The 19,407-nt window shown below is 35.7% G+C and overlaps 1 protein-coding gene across 1 annotated transcript in view; it reads left to right on the top strand.

The window, feature by feature from the left end:
• The window catches only part of DOK6 (docking protein 6), a 430,056-nt gene that overhangs the window by 44,614 nt on the left and 366,035 nt on the right, over positions 1-19,407 (top strand). The gene's annotated exons all lie outside the window — the stretch shown is intronic.

The raw sequence follows: 19,407 nt of genomic DNA, 5'->3' as shown, positions 1-19,407 counted from the left end.
TAGCATTTGTCTCATGGTGGCTGAATATTTGAAGAGAACTAAAGAAAAGTTGTGGATGTATAACTCCAGGAACTCATTGCCTTAGTGACTGCACAAAAAGGGCACCATATGGAGTTGATTCAATTTGTGGTTGTTCTCCAAGAATGCATTTCCCAACCACCGAATCCCACACATGAGCTATGCCTGTTTTGTAAATGTTCCTCTGAGGTTTACTTGGATGAAAACTTTAGTGGGAAGAATGTGCCGTCTTTATTGCTGTCTCCTTAGTGCCGAATACCATATTGATTTTTATTTTTATTTTTAATTTATATAAGTTATTATTGAGGCAAAGTTAACATAATATAAAATCAACCTTTTTTTTTTTTTTTTTGAGACAGAGTCTCACTCTGTCCCCCAGGCTGGAGTACAATGGCACGATCTCAGCTCACTGCAACCTCCGCCTCCTGGATTCAAGAAATTCTCCTGCCTCAGCCTCCCAAGTAGCTCTTGAAATTGAGAAATATGAGTCCTCCAAGTTTGCTTTAATTTATTTTTTACTATTATGGCTACTTACAATTCCATATGAATTTTGGATCAGGTTTTCCCTTTTTAATGGAAATTACATTGATTCTGTAGATCACTTGTGGCAGTGGGGTGTTGTCATCTAAACACTATGAAGTCTTCGAGTTGATGAACATATAATGCCTTTCTATTTATTTCTGCCTGCTTTAATTTATTTTGGCAACGTTTTTTAGTTTCAGTATACAAGTCTTGCATATTCTTGGTTAAATGTATTGCTAAGTATTATATTCTTTTTGATCCATTATTTTCTTATTTCATTTTCATATTATTAATTGCCACTGCTTGGAAATGCAACTGATTTTTTGTGTGTTGATCTTGTATTCTGCCACTTTGATAAATTTGCTTTTTAGTTTAATAGATTTGTGTGTCTGTGTGTGGGTTTTTAAAGATTACCGATGTATATTATTAGGTTTACCTATAGATATAACCAGTTTGAGTACCATTGATTTATTTTTCTTGACCAGTACTACTAGTACAACATTGAATAGTCCTGGCTAAATTGTTTATCCTTATCTTGTTCCTAGTCTTAGAAGGAAGGTTTTCAGTCTTTCACTGTTTTGTATAATGCTAGTTACGAACTTTTCATAAATGCCTTTTATCAGGTTGAGGAAATTCCCTTCTCTTCCCAGATTATTAAGTGTTCTTATCATGAAACGGTTTATTTGTGACTTTGTCAGATGCTTTTTTTTTTTGGCATTAATCGAGGTCATCATATAGATTTTTTTCCTTCAGTCTATTGTGGCATATTACTTTAATTGACTTTAATATGTTAAACCACTCTTTCATTTCTAAAATAAATCTCACTTGGTTATTGTGTATATATTTTTAAATATGCTGCTAGATACAGCTTAGTAGTATTTTTTGGAGAATATCGAAAATCTGTTTTCTTGGCCAGGCATAGTGGCTCATGTCTATATTCCCAGTGCTCTGAGAGGCTGACATGGGAGGATCACTTGAGCCGAATAGTCCAAGGTTACAGTGAGCTATGACTGCGTCACTGCACTCTAGCCTTGGTGACACACAGCAAGGTCATGTCTCTTAGGAAATGTTTTTGGTAATATCTTTTCTATTCCTTATTTATATAAGATCTGTAGTAATGTCTCTACTTTCATTCCTGATTTTAGTAATTTGAGTCCTCTCTTTTTTTCGTGGTCTATCTGAAAGTTTGTTGATATTATTTATATTTCTTTCTTTTTTTATTTCCTATTTATTTATTTATTATACTTTAAGTTCTAGGGTACATGTGCACATCGTGCAGGTTTGTTACATATGTATACATGTGCTGTGTTGGTGTGCTGCACTCATTAACTCGTCATTTACCTTAGGTATATCTCCTAATGCTATCCCTCCCCATTCCCCCCACCCCACAACAGGCCCCAGTGTGTGATATTCCCCTTCCTGTGTCCATGTGTTCTCATTGTTCAATTCCCACCTATGAATGAGAACATGCGGTGTTTGGTATTTTGTCCCTGCGATAGTTTGCTGAGAATGATGGTTTCCAGATTCATCCATGTCCCTACAAAGAACATGAACTCATCCTTTTTTATGGATGCATAGTATTCCATGGTGTATATGTGCCACATTTTCTTAATCCAGTCTATCATTGATGGACATTTGGGTTGGCTCCAAGTCTTTGCTATTGTGAATAGTGCCGCAATAAACATACCTGTGCATGTGTCTTTATAGCAGCATGATTTATAATCCTTTGGGTATATACCCAGTAATGAGATGGCTGGGTCAGATGGTATTTCTAGTTCTAGATCCTTGAGCAATTGCCACACTGTCTTCCACAATGGTTGAACTAGTTTACAGTCCCACCAACAGTGTAAAAGTGTTCCTGTTTCTCCACATCCTCTCTAGCACCTGTTGTGTCCTGACTTTTTAATCATCACCATTCTAACTGGTGTAAGATGGTATCTCATTGTGGTTTTGATTTGCATTTCTCTGATGGCCAGTGATGATGAGCATTTTTGCATGTGTCTGTTGGCTGCATAAATGTCTTCTTTTGAAAAGTGTCTGTTCATATCCTTTGCCCACTTTTTGATGGGGTTGTATGTTTTTTTCTTGTAAATTTGTTTAAGTTCTTTGTAGATTCTGGATATTAGCCGTTTGTCAGATGGGTAGATTGCAAAAATTTTCTCCTATTCTGTAGGTTGCCTGTTCACTCTGATGGTAGTTTCTTTTGCTGTGCAGAAGCTCTTTAGTTTAATTAGATCCCATTTGTCAATTTTGGCTTTTGTTGCCATTGCTTTTGGTGTTTTAGACATGAAGTCCTTGCCCATGCCTATGTCCTGAATGGTATTGCCTAGGTTTTCTTCTAGGGTTTTTATGGTTTTAGGTCTAACATTTAAGTCTTTAATCCATCTTGAATTAATTTTTGTATAAGATGTAAGGAAGGGATCCAGTTTCAGCTTTCTACATAAGGCTAGCCAGTTTTCCCAGTACCATTTATTAAATAGGGAATCCTTTCCCCATTTCTTGCTTTTGTCAGGTTTGTCAAAGATCAGATGGTTGTAGATGTGTGGTATTATTTCTGAGGGCTCTGTTCTGTTCTGTTGGTCTATATCTCTGTTTTGGTACCAGTACCATGCTGTTTGGGTTATTGTAGCCTTGTAGTGTAGTTTGAAGTCAGGTAGCGAGATGCCTCCAGCTTTGTTCTTTTGGCTTAGGATTGTCTTGGCAATGTGGCTTCAAAGAGCCAACTTTAGGTTTTGTTGATTCTCTCTATTCTTTATTTCATTCATCTCCACTGTAATCTTCATAAGTTTCTTTCTTCTATATTCCTTCAGTGCTCAGCCAGGCCATTTATAGCCCTGCCTTATCTTTCACCTCCTATTTTCATGGAGTCAGAAGGTGAGCCAGTGATGAAAGCTGAGGTTATTTTCTGCTTTTATCAGAGTATGTGTATGGCCCTGGGCACATAATTAGTCTTCTTGATGTTCTGGTGTAAACAGATCTTTTAAAAGTCAGCATCTCTCTTTTCCTAACCTCTTCTTCCCTGGAGTTTTGTTATATTGCTTGTTATATTCCTGATCTCAGGCTTCCAGTGACCTTTAAATACTTTTGGCAAATGTTATCCCAGCCCCGAGAGTGTACTGGTTCAGACAAATTAACTGTAGCCCTCATGCTAGTCATTCAGGGAGCTTTGAAAGACAGGTCAAAACACAGCCACAATTCTTTGATAATAGCAATTGCATTGCTCATTTTGGCACTAGCAGCCTGAACAAGGAGTGTGGTCTGCTGCTGTCTTCATCGCCATCACTCATCTGGAAAGTGGGAGATGGTAGGCAGACAGCTTAAAATGCCACAGTGATTTCTTACACTGATGCAGCAAATTCTTTCTTCATTAAACTTTCACCAGATTGTTTTAAGTGTTTAACTAGATTTTAGAATTCTGAAAAAGTTGACTCTGAGACTTTTTGCTGGCGTTGTAGTTGCTTTTGTGCAAGGAGGATTGGGCTGGCATTTCTTACTCTGCCATTTGGGTGATGCCATCCCAAATTGATTTTTTTTATTTTTATTTTTGAGACAGAGTTTCACTCTTGTTGCCCAGGCTGGAGTCCAATGGCGCATTCTCAGCTCACTGCAACCTCTGCGTCTCAGGTTCAAATGATTCTCCTGCCTCAGCCTTCTGAGTAGCTGAGATTACAGGCGTGCGCCACCATGCCCGGCTAATGTTTTTGTATTTTTAGTAGAGATGGGGTTTTACCATGTTGGTCAGGCTGGTCTCAAACTCCTAACCTCAGGTGATCCACCTGCCTCAGCCTCCCAAAATGCTGGGATTACAGGTGTGAACCACTGTGCCCAGCCCCGAATTGATTTTTAATAGTTAATTATACCATGCTTGGTCCTTAATGAGAGATTATTAATTTTTGGAGCATTGAATAATAAGAAATATTGTTATATTTTTAAATAAATGTTAGTTCCAATAAAAGTGACATATTTAGTATGCATTCTACCAATACTAAGTGCCATGTATAGATTTGAAAAATATGGCAATTTTCTATTTCAAATGTGGCAACATATTTCAATTGCCACATTTTTCAGAAGTAGAATATATCAAAATGCATATTATATAGAGAGTCGCCAAATAATTTGTCACCCAAATCTGGATACTTTGAAAGTACAAAGAAGAGCTGAAAAGATAGGAAACTAGGGTTAAGGTATAACCAGGACTGTATTAGACTAATTTATACATAGGTTCATTCTAGAGATCTTTCTCTGTCTTTAGTAATTGATAATCCTGACTTCTGGTCTAGTTAATTGTGGTCTTTAATTACTAGTTTTTGTAATTCTTGTATATTTATGCAAAGAGTTTATTGCTAAAAAGTTTGGTGCAAGATAAGTCTACTTTTGATATAATACATATATGAACAGTAGTTCCCATTATCACTTAAGAATAATTAATTTTATGGCAGATACAACATGAGAAACTTTCGCTTCAGTGTTGTAGAAATGTGATCTAATATGCAGAATTGAGGAATTAAGAGCTTTTCTCCTAGTTATAAACTTTGACATAAATCTGTAAATAAGACCAAAGAAAGAAAATAGCTAGATAAGAAGTTAATATCTTAATAGCATACATTATCAAAATACCTTAGCATTTGAAGTAAGGAATTTTTCATTAACTACTAATTTAATGGGTACCTAGATTGAGTCCATGTCTTTGCTATCATGAATAGTGCTGCTGTGAACATACGAGTACATGTGTCTTTATGGTAGAATGATTTATATTCTTTGGGTATATACCCATGAATGGGATTGCTGGGTCAAATGGTAGCTCTGTTTTAAGTTCTTTGAGAAATCTCCAAACAGCTTTCCACACTGGCTGAACTAATTTTCTTTTCCACGAAACCTTTCCCTCAAACCTTTATTGGGTCTTAAATAATATATAACCATGTATGAAAATAGCTGTGGAACATTTTCAACTTTCTTTAGAATTCGCCTTTAGGTACTTTTGCTGAATAGCTATAGCAAAAAAAAAAGAAAGAAAAAGAAAAGCCAAGCTGAAATTCATTAACGTGTAAAGGCACAGAACATCATGAAAGAAAGAATAGTAACTAGTAGGTATGCTTCTAGCAGTAATTGTAGTGCCACGCAGGATTGCAGAATAACACTGAAAGGCATTCTTGCAAGGTCAAAAGCCACTTGACCTACTTTATTTTTTAAGTCTGAAGAAAGCTTTTGATACACGGAGAGTCTGTAAGTTTATTTTGCATGTGTGTGTTTGTTTTTAACACATAAAGTGAACATTGACTCAACTATTTTTAACAGAAATATATGTGAATAATTCATTCTGTAAAATACCTCATTTTTTTTTGTTTCTCCGTCTTTCACTCTCTCTCTGATATTACATGTGGCATATGCATTGGAATTGTGTGGAGTCACAATTGTATATTGGGAGATATTTTATCAATGTATCCGTTTGTTTTTACATAGGGATGGGAAGTAAGATACATAGAGGCTTAGGATTTTAACTGATGGCAGATGAGAAGAATGTAACATTTTAGGGGTAAATGCCACAGCATAAAATGTAAAATATTGGCAGTCGTTCTCCTTCAGTAAAATTACCTACAGCTGTATTGGCAAATAGCTTGTCATTTATATTCAAAAAGCTAAATGATGGGCAATTTGGACTCATTTATCGTTTTAAAATCCATACAAATAATGACAACATTAATCTTATTTCCCCCAAAAAAGTATAAACTAGTTTGAAATGCCAATTCTCTAAAAAGACTTACACTGACTATAGTGTATCCAAATTAAAAAATCATAATTTAAAAGAGGGATTAATGACTTCAAATTTGTTTGAAATATACATGATACGAGGTTACAAATCTGTTTCTGCCATATAAAAATAAACATTTAGCATTCACCCATTGTAGTCAAGAACCATATCTACTACCTCAAAACACCCCTCTTTTTTCATGATATCAATACATTGTTTTTATTCTAGGAATTATGTCAAAAATTAAGCCTTTTTTTTCTAAATTTCAAGTTTTATTTTCTATACAAGGAGTACCTGGGCAGGTTTGTTACATGAGTATATTACATCCCGGTAGTGAGCATAGTACCCAACAGGTAATTTTTCAACCCATGCCTCACTCCCTTTCCCCTCTAGTAGTCTGCAGTGTCTGTTGTTTCCATATTTATGTTCATATGTGGTCAATGTTTAGCTCCTACTTATAAGTGAGAACTTGTGGTATTTGGCTTCCTGTGCCTCCATTAATTCTCTTAGGATAATGGCCTCCAGTTGCATCCACGTTGCTGCAAAGGACATGATTTCATTCTTTTTTATGGCTATGCAGTATTCCATGGTGTATATGTATCATATTTTCTTTATCCACCTTACTGCTGATGGATACCTAGATTGAGTCCATGTCTTTGCTATCATGAATAGTGCTGCTGTGAACATACGAGTACATGTGTCTTTATGGTAGAATGATTTATATTCTTTCAGGTATACACCCATGAATGGGATTGCTGGGTCAAATGGTAGCACCATTTTAAGTTCTTTGAGAAACCTCCAAACTGCTTTCCACAGTGGCTGAACTAATTTTCTTTCCCACGAAAAGTGTATACATGTTCCCTTTTCTTCGAAGTCTTGCCAGTATCCGTTGTTTTTTGACTTCTTAATAATAGCCATTCTGACTGGTGTGAAATGATATCTCACTGTGGTTTTGATTTGCATTTCTCTGATGATTAATGATGATGAGCATTTTTCATGTCTGTTGGCCACTCATATGTCTTCTTTTGAGAAGTGTCTGTTCACGTCCTTTGCCCATTTTTAACGGGGTTATTTGATTTTTGCTTGTTGATTTGTTTAAGTTCCTTACAGATTCTGGATATTAGACCTTTGTTGGATGCATAGTATGTGAATAATTTTCTCCCATTCTGTAGGTTTTCTGTTTACTATGTTGATAGTTTCTTTCACTGTGTGAATGTTCTTTATTTTAATTAGGTCCTACTTACCAATTTTTGGTTTTCTTGCAATTGCTTTTGGGGACTTAGCCAAAAATTCTTTGCCAAGACCAACATTAAGAAGGCTATTTGCTATGTTTTCTTCTAGGATTTTTAGACATTCAGGTGTTACATTTAAATCTCTAACTTATTTTGAGTTAATTTTTGTATATTGTGAAAGATAAGGTTCTAGTTTCATTCTTCTGCATATGGCTAGCCAGTTATCCCAGCACAATTAATTGAATAGAGAGTCCTTTCTCCATTGCTTGTTTTTGTTGGTCTTGCTATAGCTGTGCAGCTTTATTTCTGAGTTTTCTATTATGGTCCACTGGTCGATGTGTCTGTTTTTGTACCAGTGGTATGCTGTTTTGGTTACTGTAGTCCTATAGTATAGTTTGAAGTCAGGTGATGTGATGCCTCAAGTCTTGTTCTTTATTGCTTAGGGTTGCTTTGCCTATTTGGGCTCTCTTTTCATTCATTATGCATTTTAGAATAGTTTATTCCTAATTCTGTGAGGAAAGTCATTGGTAGTTTGATAGGAATAGTGTTGAATCTGTAAATTTATTTGGATAGTATGGCCATTTTAATGATATTGATTCTTTCAGTCCATGAGCATGGAATGTTTTTCAATTTGTTTGTGTCATCTCAGATTTATTTGAACAGCATTTGGTAGGTCTCCAGCAGCACATCAAAAAGTTAATTCACATGCCAGGCACGGTGGCTCACGCCTGTAATTTCAGCACTTTGGGAGGCCAGGGCAGGTAGATCACCTGAGGTCAGGAGTTTGAGACCAGCCTGGCCAACATGGTGAAAGCTGTCTCTACTAAAAATACAAGAATTTGCTGGGCATGGTGGCACATGCCTGTAATCCCAGCTACTTAGGAGGCTGAGGCAGAAGAATCGCTTGAACCCATAAGGCAGAAGTTACAGCAAGCCAAGATCATGCCATTGCACTCCAGCCTGGGCAACGAGAGCAAACCTCCATGTTACAAAAAAAAAAAAAAAAAAACTTTTTCACCACAATCAAGTAGGCTTTATTCCTGAGATGCAAGGCTGGTTCAACATATGCAAATCAACAAATGTGATTCACCACATAAAAAGAATTAAAAGCAAAAACATATATCATCGCAACAGACACAGAAAGAGCATTTGATAAAATCCAGCATCCTTTCATGATAATAGTCCTCGAAAGACTAGGCATCAAATGAACATACCTCAAAATAATAACAGCCTTGTATGACAAACCCAAAGCCAATATCATACTGAATGGGTAAAAGCTAGAAGTATTCTCTTCGAGGATACAAAGTAAGGATGCCCACTCTCGCCACTCCTACTCAACATAGTACTGGAAGTCCTAGCCAGAGCAGTCAGGCAAGGGAAAGGAATAAAAGGAATCCAAATATGGAATGAAGTCAAACTATTTATTTCTCTTCCCTATCAATATCTGCACTTAGAAAACCCTAAAGATTCTGTCAAAATGCTACTAAATCTGATAAGCAATTTTAGCAAAGTTTCAGGATACAAAATCAGTGTACAAAAATCAGTAGCATTTCTATACACCAATAATGCCCAGACTGAGAATCAAATCAAGAACACAATCCCACTTACAGCAGCCAAAAAGAAAGTGAAATACTGGCTGGAAGCTATGGCTCATGCCTGTAATCCCAGCACTTTGGGTGGCCAGGAAGGGTGGATAACCTGAGGTCAGGAGTTCAAGAACAGCTTGTCCAACATGGTGAAACCCAGTCTTTACTAGAAATACAAAAGAATTAGCTGAGTGTGGTGGCAGGTGCCTGCAATCCCAGCTACCTGGGAGGCTGAGGCAGGAGAAGTGCTTGAACCCGGCAGATGGAGGTTGCAGTGAGCTGAGATCACGCCACTGCACTCCTGCCTGGGTGACAGAGCGAGACTCCCCCCCACAACCCCCCAGAAAAAAAGAAGGAAGGAAGGAAGGAAGGAAGGAAGGATGGATGAAGGAAGGAAGGAGAAATACTTAGAAATACCTAACCAAGGAGGTGAGAAATCTCAAAAAAGTATTTTGTGTGTGTGTGTGTGTGTGTGTGTGTGTGTGTGAAGGTGCCATGTAATGTATTGAATTCCAAACTCAATAAATTAAATTTTATTAACCCCTAAAATTAGCCTTTTATGCTTTCTAGGGCTCATACATTTCTGTTAATATTATGTGCTTGTTTCTTATTTAAAATCTATTCTCCAAGTTTTTCTGGCCCTATTTGTTGGTCCTCATGTTATGGAGTTGATAACATCAGTAATAATTATTGACCAATCTTTATCAAGTTTTTAAACTGTGTCAGTGTTCTTGGCATTTAAATTTTAAAATAATTCAATGTTCACTTGTTATTACAATTGAGGAATATCACATTTTAAAACAAGAGCAAATCCCAATCAGCATTGTTTCCAGGACTTGTGCTCAGAACGATGAAACTCACTGTCATGGTCATTCTTGTAGAAAGTACTGCCTTCTGTTTCTGTATTTATATTCACCATCACTAAGCTTTCGTCACTGTACTCAGAACTTTACTATTTTTAGCACAATAAATAATATTTCATAATTCTCACTTAAGGAAAAACTCAAAAGAAATGTGAAAGCAATATATTGGTTACCTTTGGTGCTTGGCTTGAATATGCAGAGTTTATAAAAAAATACACATTTCAGATGATATTTGCTAAATAACACAACCCAATTTTGGTGTTATATGTGTGGGCAAAAGTTGTTGGAGAAACTACCTTCTTATTATGTTATTTGTGTTTAAATATTACTTTTCCTATTTCTTTAATAGCATTTAGGAACTCTTTTACAAAATTTAATTCATAACCAGTTTATCTCATTAGTCCTTTTAATACTTAAATTGTTCCAAATGTAGCCAATGAGAGCTTATTTAAGCTGACTTCTGGGCCCTTTTGCCATTTCCTTGTCAGTCTTTAAGCACTTCTGTACTTTCTGGCACAATATATAAGGGATATAAGGGAGAGGAGAAAATTCCTCATTACTAAGGAATGACAAGTGAAAATGCAAAATGATTGATATAAATAAAAAGACATATTTTTCACAATTACTAAAGCAGTCATTGAATCACTCAAACATCATCAGTCATTGGGTGAAAAACAGAAAACAGGATATTCACAACTTAAGTAATAAAACTTATCACCAATGATAGGCCAGATGTAATTATTGTACACTGACATGATGCAATAACAAGGAGATATATATGTTAATACATTAATCATATATCAATAAAATATTATACATATATTGAGGTATATTAACATCAATAAGTTTTACGCAGGTGTAGCAAAATAGTTAGTTTATGCTTTATATAAAACTGTTAGATGAACTCGATGTATTCGTACATGAATATATTAATGTTCCTATATCTATATAACATCCCCAAACAGTAATTAAATAGTAAGTCATGCATACCCTTCCTGAACACTGAAGAAAATTGTTGATATCTGGCAAACTCATTGGTATGATAAATTTATATAATCACTTATGTGTTTTATTATTTTGCAACTAAACCACTGAATCTACTACTTTTCAACTCATAAAGCCGTGTTAAAATGGTGGCTTCTTGCCTTATGATTGTATTGCCCTCTTTCATTTTTCATAAGCGTCATTTAAAAGCCCACCTCTGCCTTTCCTGCAGTCTCATTTCAACTTAGATCATGCCCACTTTTTGACTGTCAGAGCAGCAACACTTTCTGCTTCATACTTGGTCTTTTGAACCTGTCTTGTTTCTCTGTGTGTGTGTGCACGTGCGAAATAATATAGTACTATGTTTGAGGAGAGCACAGAAAAGCCTTAAATTGAGTTACATTTCCCAAAGTGCCTTTCCCATAGCCTTGCTCTTAGGAAGTTCTGAATATTTGTGGAATGGCACTGACATCTTTGTCATTATTATTAGTTATTTTTAATAGTAGTAGTGGTATTGTAAAGCAAGCACATTCTTTTTTGGTTCTGATGAACACATACACTTCAGAAACACACACACATTGTCTCTCTCTCAGAAACACACTCACAAATTTATAAATGTATTTTATTAGAAGCACTTGCAATCTTATCTGGAACTCAGAAATGCTTCCCAGAATTACTTTTATGTTTTGTGAGTTTATTTTTGCTTATTTTCAAGCCTCTTCTATTTCCTTTAGTTTCTGACCTGCCATATTCCTCATCACTCAAAGCAAATCACCTCACCTCCCACTCCACCATGAGAACAGCTGGCGGGGGCTCCTCAGTTCCTGATAAAAGCCTGGCAGTCTTACTGGCATCTATTAAATAAATTCCCCTTTATTCATCTCATCCGATTACAGTGGAGCACAGATCCCTATTTGGTCTAAATTCCTCCCAGCTTTTCTCTGAATCATAACCCCTCTTGGGGACCCTATTTAATCTATTAATGTTATGCTTTCCTCCAATCTTTATATTATTTATCTCACCCCACTTTTTTTTTTTTTTTTTTTTTTTTGAGACGGAGTCTCGCTCGGTCGCCCAGGCTGGAGTGCAGTGGCGCAATCTCGGCTCACTGCAAGCTCCGCCTCCCGGGTTCACGCCATTCTCCTGCCTCAGCCTCTCCGAGTACCTGGGACTACAGGCGCCCGCCACCACGCCCGGCTAATTTTTTTTTTTTGTATTTTTAGTAGAGACGGGGTTTCACCCTGGTCTCGATCTCCTGACCTCGTGATCCGCCCGCCTCGGCCTCCCAAAGTGCTGGGATTACAAGCGTGAGCCACCGCGCCCGGCCTATCTCACCCCACTTTTATTCCGGCTGTTATAAACATCTTTGCAAAACCCTCTTTAAACCTAAAATTAAAAGCATTTTTGATCTCATATCCCCCTCCAGTCATAGTCCTATTGTTGTTTGCTAAGAAAATTTTTGAAATGACTTCATATGTCCCTGTGTATGTGTACATGTGTCTTAAGAATTTGAAATAGAAATGGAGGTGCAGTTCATCATCTTCTTTGATCCTCTCTGACCATCTTGTGGATTAAGTCATCTTGTAAAACTCCAGTTTGTCTTGTCTCTTAAAACTTCCCACACAGCTCAAAAGCCTTAATCCTTGTTGTGGCCTATAGGATCTTTCTTGGTGCTGACGCCTGTTCTTCCTTTTGTCCAGACTACTTTCCTTTACATTTTCAAAAGGAAGACAAATTCCCTTGAAATTTCTCATCCTCTTGTCTGGTTAGTTGCTAATAATTTTTCAAGTATATAGGATATCTCTTTTTGGATATCTTCCTTGAAATTCCAAAATGTGTTACATTTCCCCATGTGCTTTCATGCCACTGATTAGATCATACAATAATTGTCTATTTATTTGTCTGTATTTCCCTCTATCATAAGGTTTATGAAACCAAGCGCCCTGTGTATTTTTTTAACCATGTACTTTCAAAATCTTGTAGGAGGCCTGTCAGATGGAAGCTATTCACTAACCACTGATTAAATGAAATCTTAGCTATTGGCCTTCTTGCACAGGCTATTAAGTGTAGTATATTTCTGTGTGTATGTGTGTGTCTGTGTGTATGTGTGTGTCTTCAAACTATTCCTTGTGCTATGAAGGTTAAGAATATTTACAAAAGTATCCTCAGACATCAGCTTTTCATGAATATTTTGATTACATTATTGCTTCTTTCAATTTTGGTATTAAAAATTCTAAATGTCATGGGTATTTAAAGGCATATTTATTCAGCACATTGTTGTAAATGATAGAAAGCCCCTTTCCTGTTTGTGCTAGATTTTGGTCTTTATTTTTATTAAAAGCTTCATTGAATTGCTTTGGCTTTAAAAAATGTTTTTATACAGCATTCATGTACGGTATTAACTGATTAATCCTTCTGCTAGAAGATTATGAAACTCTCAAATCTGAACAGAATTCAACAAATCCAGATTAATAGCATTTAAGCATTGGAAAGGTAGCTTCTCTTGGGAGCTTGGGCAATTATTTCAAACTCTGTACCCAAGTAACTCAAGCCATTAAGAAATGTCCTGCCTTTTAAATTCTTTGAGCCCAAAGAGATGACTGACAACTTTGCCTGCTTTTCATTACCCTTCATCAGATCAGCCTGTATTAACAGACTAAAAGGAAATTGGAATGTAGTCTATGGCTGAGCATTTTGAAATATATTTAGTGACTGTCTTAGTCCATTTGGATGGCTGTAACAAAATAACATCAATTGGGTTGCTTATGTACAACAGAAATGTGTTTCTCATGGTGCTGGAGGCTGGGATGTCCAAGACTGGTGTCTAGTGAGGGCCTGCTTCCCGGTTCATAGATGGCACCTTAGCTGTGTCCTCGCCATGGTGGAAGGGATGAGGGGTCTCTCTCAGGCCTCTCCTATAAGGGCACCAAGCCTAATCATGAAGGTTCTGCCCTCTGTACCTAATAACCTCCCCAGGGCCTCTCCTCTCCCCAGCATCACCGTGGCGATTAGGATTTGCACACATCAAATCTTGGGAGAACACCAAAATTCTACCACAGCAGTTTCTCCCTCTCCCTTCAGAGGGAGCCCTTGGGAGTGCTCGTCAGCAGCCCTTGGCATTTGGAGATGAACAGCAACATCTGTTATATTGCTGTTTACTGTTGGCTTCTCCTGCTCCCTCTTCCACATCACCTCCCCTTAGGAATGTTTTCTTTTATGTAAAACACTAGTTTTGCCATTAAACTAACTGAAACATTAAGCTAACTCATTTCTGAGTAAGACACTCGAGAGAGAACTCCACAGAGCACTGCCAGTTCTATTGGCTACAAGACTGTTTCATTGACTTTTGTTGTGTGTGTGTGTGCATATGTGTATCTGCATGTAAATATGTGTGCATGTGTGGGTGTCTCTGTGTGTGTGTGTCTGTATGTGTATGTATATGCATATGTATGTAAATGCATGTTTGTATGTGTGTGTCTCTGTGCATGTGTGTGTGTCTGCGCAAATGTGTGTGTGCATGTGTGTCCCTGTGTGTGTGTGTTAATCTCAATTGTGTCCTATTATTTAGATTTTATGGCACTATGTCTGTTTGTCAGGCTAATGCTTAGCATTCCGTTGACACCAAATAAACTGTAATCACTGTAATTACTGCTACTTTTATTTGAAAATGATATTTACTATTGACTTTTCTCAATATTTTGTTACTTAAATTGCTCCCTCCTGTGTTTCCAGCATTCTGAACTCTGGATCTGACAGAATAAAGATCTGGACCGTCTAAAGATCTGGTAGTTTTTAAAGTGCACAGTTTATCCTGGGCTTTAAACATAATTGTAGCACACTTAATGAGTATAATAACCTAACAGCATGAGTGTTGTTTTCATAGACATGTCTGCATAATGATAGACTCACTTCTAAGAAGAAATCATCTAATCAATGTGAATTCCAGTTATTTGTCACATACCCTGATGTGGGCTTGACATTCTGATGTGAGATTGTCTAAAAACCTTTCTTGGCAAAAGCTTGTCTCGGGAGATTGTAAACAATGGAGTGGGTATGTTTGTTTTTCTGTTTAAATTTCAGTTATTAGGGACCACTTTCCTCTTCTCTAGGTAGTGGCCTATTCCCCATGTTCTTTGTATCTTCAGCTTCAGATATACTGAAAATTTGGTGACAGCAGTTTGATATTTATTGAATTGGACTTTATATTAGATTATGAGAAGAGGAAGCTAATACACAATGGCATTTTTATTTCACTATCTTCAGTCTAGGACAGAGTTGTTCAGTGAAGATTTTTGCCCTGCAAAATTAATGAGGGAAAATAATCTATAAAATATTGTGTTGACATCATCTATAAAGTTCTGTAGCTAAAACACTGTGGATATTCTGTATTTTTCAATAAAATGTTTGCAATTTGCACTAATTGTGAAGAAAGTCTTAATTGTGAACAATGTAAACTACAGAATGTATTTAAAGATCTAGAATATTATTACATAAAATTAATCAGGGCACTTCAAATTAGTCCAGGAAAGTATTGTCAGTTGAAATGCTTGGAGGATCTGTTTCCAAGAACAACAATAAAGACAAAACCTCTATTTTAAAATTTCAGATCACACTTTTCAAAGTAAATGCTCTTTAAATGTAATCCAGATTAACTTTTATTTAAAATTATTTATCTCTCCTTGTAGCATCTTTACATATTGTAATTGGTTATTTAGTACTAATAAACAAAAGAAGTTAGACCTTCATTCAATTTAGTTCCATATTCTTCACACCTAAAGTTTGTTTAACCCAATAATAGGGGGAAAGATTGTACATACATACACAACTGGAAGTCAGTTCACTAATTTTCTTGTATGGCATGTTTGATTTCTATCCATAATTGAAGGAGCTTTAGTTTTCTTAGAATATAAAATAATGGAAATCAGATACGGATAAACTTGTATTTTCATTTACATAAGAAGATATTGAATTCTTTTTGTATTTATGTGATAGAACTATATAAAATAAAATTTCTAATAAAATTATTCTATTGTCTTAAATTTTTAAAGTTATAGTTGATACCTTAGACATTTACAGTTGATAAATAAAAATTATATATGGTGTATGACATGATGCTTTATACATTGTGAAATAGTTAAATTAAGCTTACTAAACTATCACCCGACATACTTATCATTTTTTGTTGTGAGAACATCTAAGACCCACACTCTTAGCATTTGGTAAGTATACATTATTATTAACTATAGTTACCATGCTGTACAGTAGATTTCGTGAACTTATTCATCCTGTCTAGCTGAAATTTTGAACCCTTTGACAAACATTATTCTATTCCTCCACCTCTCCCTCCAGCCCTTGGCAACCACCATCCTACACTGAGAATTTATGAGTTTGATTTTTGTAGATTCCACATATGAGTGAGATCATGCAGCATCTGTCCTTCTGTGCCTGACTTATTTCACTTAACATAATGTTTTCCAGATTCATTCATGATGTCACAAATGTCAGGATTTCCTTCCTTTTTTGAGGCTTGATAATATTCCACTGTACATCTATACTGCATTTTCATTATCCGTTCTTTCATCGATGAACACAAAAATTGATTGTATATCTTGGCTATTGTCAATAATGCTGCAGTGCACATGGGAGTGCAGAGTTATCCCCCAGATAGTGTTTGTATTTCCTCTGAATATATATCTAGAATTGCGATTGCTGGATCTTATGGTAGTTCTAGTCTTAATTTTTTGAGGAACATTCAAACTATTAAACTTACTGTAAAATTCTACATGTTTTTTGTCTTTGAAAAATTTTTCAAAGACAAAAAAGAAAGCTGTATGAGATCATAAGGGAGAATCTCTGACTTATTCAATGATCAGTTAACGATGTGTGTGATATAATCTGAAAAAATCCCAAAGACTTAAGGGAAAAAAAAGAAGGAAAAGTAAGAGGGAGGGAAGGTGGGAGGGAGGAAAGAAGGAAGGAAAAAAGAAAGGAAAGAAGGAGAGAAGGCCCCCTCTTCTGTGTCCGTAATGAAGTATTCTTTTCTGGTGAATAATCCAAGTTACTTTTATATTGATACTGGGAGAAATAGTAACTTTCTTTCATTTTTTGTTTTCACTTTTCTTTTTTTCTTAAATAAGAAGGAGGAAAGACCATGAAGGCATTCAGCGCCTAGGAAGTAATAAATAAGTAGCAACGTCAAAGAGATCAGAATGATGCATTTTAACCTTAGCAAAATTTTTGTAAGGATCAATTCTGTCTGCATAATATGATACAGGCAAACTATTAGCCACTGCCTTATTTAATAATGTTATAAAGTAAAGAGGAGGATAAGATTAAGAAATGACTGAATAAATTATGAAAACACACCATATTCTATTATAGCTGCCTAAAGCGAAAAGTTCATATGGCAAACACAGTACTTCCTGGAGTTATTGACAATTCATATATAAGATCATAGACCATTTCTAAATGATAAAGATGAATGGAATAAAAAACAAGTGCTTCCTGTAACACAAATAAAAAATTCAACAGTGAACTAAATAAGAATTTATTTTGAATCAGGAATATGAGGTGATTCATTTTGAATTATTTTGTATCAGGAATATAGTCCTATACTATAGGAAGTATAATATATGAAAATATGAGTGGCTTTAGGTTTATGTGAAACATAGTTTGTGTGGTTCATTTCATAGTCATCCAAGGAAATACAACTTACTTTCCTCATCTGTATTTGACTAATTTATATTTGGCTCATAATGTTGCAAAAAATAATAATTTAGCATATGTTTTCTATAAAATCATCTAGATATTATCCAATCATGATTTCTTATCTCTTGTGTAATAAAAAAAATCGGTGCTTTTTAGGAAACCTATCCTTTTGTGTGCCACCAGATAGTTACTTACTGTTAACATAATTACCTGAGGAGTTTGTGTAAATACGCAGTTTCTTGTATCATTTATTACTATGAAGTATGCATTAGCTGTTAGTCTTGCTATTTATAATTATTATTATTGTTGTGATATCTGTATTAGAAGTGACAGACAACACAGTTTCCAAAGGGACTTGAAGGGATTATGATAGCCCCTGAATTGTATTGTAAATAATAGCATGGAGAGGCAGTTTGCAGTTTTGAAAAGCACTGTGCCATGCAATAGGCAATGATTTAATTTTGAAGTTATTATATTTTCAAATGAAATGCAAATTCCCCTGTTTCTTACTGTGTTTCTCATTATTAATTCATCATTTATCCTCCTTAGGTGATTATCGTGGTTCATGTATCATTCTTTGGCTTATATAATATACATAGCTACATTATATATGGTGACAATTTGATATTTCTCATAATGGAATTATTTTCTTTGTTTATTGTAAAGGAGGTTCCTGTATTTCAGGAAACAAATAATGAATACTTATTTAACAAATAGAAACATGTCACTGAGCAGATTTTGCCATTAAATTCTGCCACACTTACAATTTGAAACACTTGGAAGTAGCCCAGTTACCTTAATTTGATCATTACATGTTATATGCTTGTATCAAAATGTCATATATGCCCCATAAATATGTGTAACTATTATGTACCCCTATAAATTAAAAGTAAAATTCAGTTAAGCTTAACGCAATAACACACACTATAAATTCAACTGCCTACCATACACCAGGTCCTCTGTGAGGTAATTGGCAGTGTCTGTACCCTTGAGGAGTGTATGGCTTGGTATATAGATTTCCCACATAGTCTGTCAGTTTATCTGTGCTCTATTTTCTGAGATCGAGAAGCAGGGATGTGGCTGCATAGAGAAATAGAAGTTGAAAGATCTTAAAAATATTTCATATCTCATATGATACACAATCTCATATGATATACAGTCTCGTAAGACATATACAATGTAGGGCAATTTTAGATTTCAAACTTAGATTAGATGTGGTGGTAGTCATAGATTTGAAAAATTTATTGCGGCTGCATGCAAGATGGACTAGAGCAGAAAGAATTTAGAATATAAAGACACAAACTTGAATACTATTAGAGAGATACAGCTCTGGATAAAAATTGAGATTTTTAAAAATAAAAGCAAAGGAGGAAACTGTGACACACTTCAGAGTAAGCTGCACCCGGATTATCTGACTACTTGGATATTTGGGACAAAGGAGGTGTGCGAGGAATTACTTTGGAAAATGATATCCTCTCTATCTGATAGGTCAGGGGAGAGGGTGAAGATGGTGCTACTGAAGGAACTGCGGGTTTGCTTAGGAAGTGAATGACTTTGATATTGCTGATAGTGACTTCAAAGTAACATAAAGAGGAAGAGTGACACGGAATGGCAACCAGCAATTGTGGGGCAAGGGCCCAAGGAGTCAGAACTAGAAATACAGAGTTTTAAATATTTAGTGTGTGCTGAGTACTGATAATTTCATAAAATAAGGAGATTTTACCTTATTTTATTTATTACTAGTA

The sequence above is a fragment of the Hylobates moloch genome, unplaced genomic scaffold (genome assembly GCF_009828535.3).
Source record: "Hylobates moloch isolate HMO894 unplaced genomic scaffold, HMol_V3 SCAFFOLD_5, whole genome shotgun sequence".
NCBI lineage: Eukaryota > Metazoa > Chordata > Mammalia > Primates > Hylobatidae > Hylobates > Hylobates moloch.
The sequence above is the reverse complement of the archived record's forward strand: the minus strand, read 5'-3'. Positions and strand labels throughout refer to the sequence as shown.